Below are 2515 nucleotides of genomic sequence, written 5' to 3'. Positions count from 1 at the left end.
ACAGAGGAGCCTGGTGGGCTACAGTCCTTAGGGTTGCAAAGAGTCAGACACGACTTAACGACTAAACAGCAACACCTCTGCTGCTGGCACCTTTGCCAGGACCCCCACCACCTCCCATCCCACAGCCTCCACTCCCGCCCCCTCTAATCTATTCTCTGCACGAGAGCCCAAGGAAATGTACAACACCGCTTAAGATGCTCCCCCACTGAAAACACCTCGGGGCCCATGGTTAGGGTCAGTTTTCTCTGGGCCCCACTGTGACCTCCAAGGACCTGCACCATCCTGAGTCTGTCCTCCCTCCCGGGAGCCCCGAGGTTCCTCTCACGCTGGTCTGCCTTTATTTCCTCAAAGCTTCCAAGCTCTTTCTTCCTGAGATCTATGTACAAGTTGTTCCTTTTGACTGAGACATCCTTCTGCCCACTCTTCATGTCGCTGCCCTTCTCATGCTTCAGGGACCCGTCTCCTTTCCCAGGGGCTTTGCTGGTGGCCCAGTGATCAAGACTCTGTGCTTCCACTGCAGGTGGCATGGGTTTGACCCCTGGTCAGGATCCTCACAGGCTGCACAGCTCAAACCCCACTGCCAAAGGAAACTCTTCCTGAGCGACTCCTCATCCCCAGATGTTGCTATTTCACCCTCAGTGTGCTTCCTAAAACTTTCACCACCATCTTCAGTGTTTTTGCCTTTTTGCTTGATTTATGTCTCCTGCTGAAATGCAAGCTCCATGAGGGCGGGGGCCAGCTCTGTCTCGTTCTTTGTATTCCCAGCATCCAGCACAGGCCTACCACGCAGAGAACCAAGTGAAGAAAACTCCTAGGTGATCACAGAAGATGGAGCCACTTTGGTAATCCACTTCAATCAATAGGAAAGGTACATTTTCACCAACTGCTTCTCAGATTCAGTTTTTAGTTCCTTTGAGAGCATTTCAGGGCTTGCCAGCTGGCATTAGTGGTAAAGAACCTGCCTGCCATTGCAGGAGATGTTAAGAGACAGGCGTTCAGTTCCTGGGTGGGGAAAAATCCCCTGGAGGAGGGCATGGCAACTCACTCCAGTATCCTTGCCTGGAGAATCCCATGGACACAGGAGCCTCATGGGCTACAGTCCACAGGGTCACAAAGAATTGGACATGACTGAAGCGACTTAGTATGCACACACAAGTCTTTGAAGTGGTGCAAGTGTTCTGGAGTGGAGATGGATAAAGAAGGAGGGTCAAGGAATATGATTCTGCCACTGTCTTTGTTTTATTTCAGCCATGCCGGGTCTTAGATCTTCAATCTTCATTATGGCTGTGGGATCTAGTTCCCTGTCCATGGTTCAAACCCAGGCCCCCTGCATTGGGAGCTCGAGTCTTAGCCACTGGACTGCAAGGGAAGTCACCTGCCACTGGCTTTAGAGCACTCATTTGTTCCTTCATCAGGCATCTGCTATGTGCCAGCTGGAGTCCTTGCCCTCAAGGAGCTCTCAGTCTGCTGGGAGGTAAATGGATTCCATGCAGGGGGCCCAGTGCTGGGATGGGAGCCCAGACAGCCAGTTCTCTCAGGCCCACGTCTCAGGCCTTGACTGCAGGCCTGAACTGACCCCTTGACCCCCCACCAGGAAGGTAAGGCCCTGGACTGTCTCCCCAGCCCCCATCAGGGGCCCTGCCAGAAGAGGGGTAGTGATGGGCAAAGAGTGGATTCTCAGGTAAAAACGTTACAGTAGGGACTTCCCTGATGGTCCAGTGGCTAAGACTCTGTGCTCCCAATGCAGGGATCCCAGGTTCAATCCCTGGTCAGGGAACTATATCCCACATGCCACAACTAAAGATCCTGCATGCCGCAACTAAGACTCACAACAGCCCCCCTAAAAGTGACAATAATAATCATCCTAAGAACAAATACTGAATAGTGCTCCCCTGGCCCAGTCACTGTTCTAAGCATTTGGTCTGTGTTAACTCAGGGCCCTCCCAACAACCCCAGGAGGAAGTATTGAAGGAGTAAGAATGACGCCACTAGAGAACAGCCCCGCAGCAGGATCCTAAAGGTCACTGCTGACGGCAGGGATTAATTGTAGGGATTTAAGGCAAACACACAGCAGCACTTCCTGACCACAAGGACTCAGGAGACTAACATAACTCCTCTTTCAGAACAGACCGTTGTCTGGAACACACTCAGATGGTGGAGGGGGGAAGGTGGGGTGGACCCCGGATGACCCCACTCATCCAATGTACTACTGAGCGCCTTACCCCGCCAGGGCCTGACCTCAGGCCGCTGGAAGGGAGAGAAGGGGTGAGATCTTTCAGTGCAACGTTAAGCCCAGCGCTGGAATGACGGGTCTGGGGACAGGGAGGGTAGAGAGGCCTGCAGGGGTGGGAGCACCCTAGATGCGCAGCTTGTGGGGTCGGAGGATACCCCGAGGGCCCAGAGGCGCGGGCTTGGCAACCGGCCCCTCCCCCAGCGTACTCCTAAAACCCAGAGCGCCGGGACCCTCCAACGTCAGCACGGCCTGCGCATGCGCTGTCACTTCCGGTGGGCTGGG

At 54.2% G+C, this 2515-nt stretch overlaps 1 non-coding gene across 1 annotated transcript; it reads left to right on the top strand.

Annotated features, from left to right (window-relative positions):
- Positions 1 to 1704: 1704 nt before the first annotated feature.
- TRNAG-CCC (transfer RNA glycine (anticodon CCC)) lies at positions 1705 to 1777 on the top strand. Its single transcript has one exon. It is a non-coding gene; the product is annotated as a tRNA-Gly (tRNA).
- The last annotated feature ends 738 nt before the right edge of the window (positions 1778 to 2515 follow it).

Source organism: Bos indicus, chromosome 19, assembly GCF_029378745.1.
Source record: "Bos indicus isolate NIAB-ARS_2022 breed Sahiwal x Tharparkar chromosome 19, NIAB-ARS_B.indTharparkar_mat_pri_1.0, whole genome shotgun sequence".
NCBI classification, from domain to species: domain Eukaryota; kingdom Metazoa; phylum Chordata; class Mammalia; order Artiodactyla; family Bovidae; genus Bos; species Bos indicus.
Note: the sequence above shows the minus strand (reverse complement) of the source record. Positions and strands in the feature narration are given on the sequence as shown.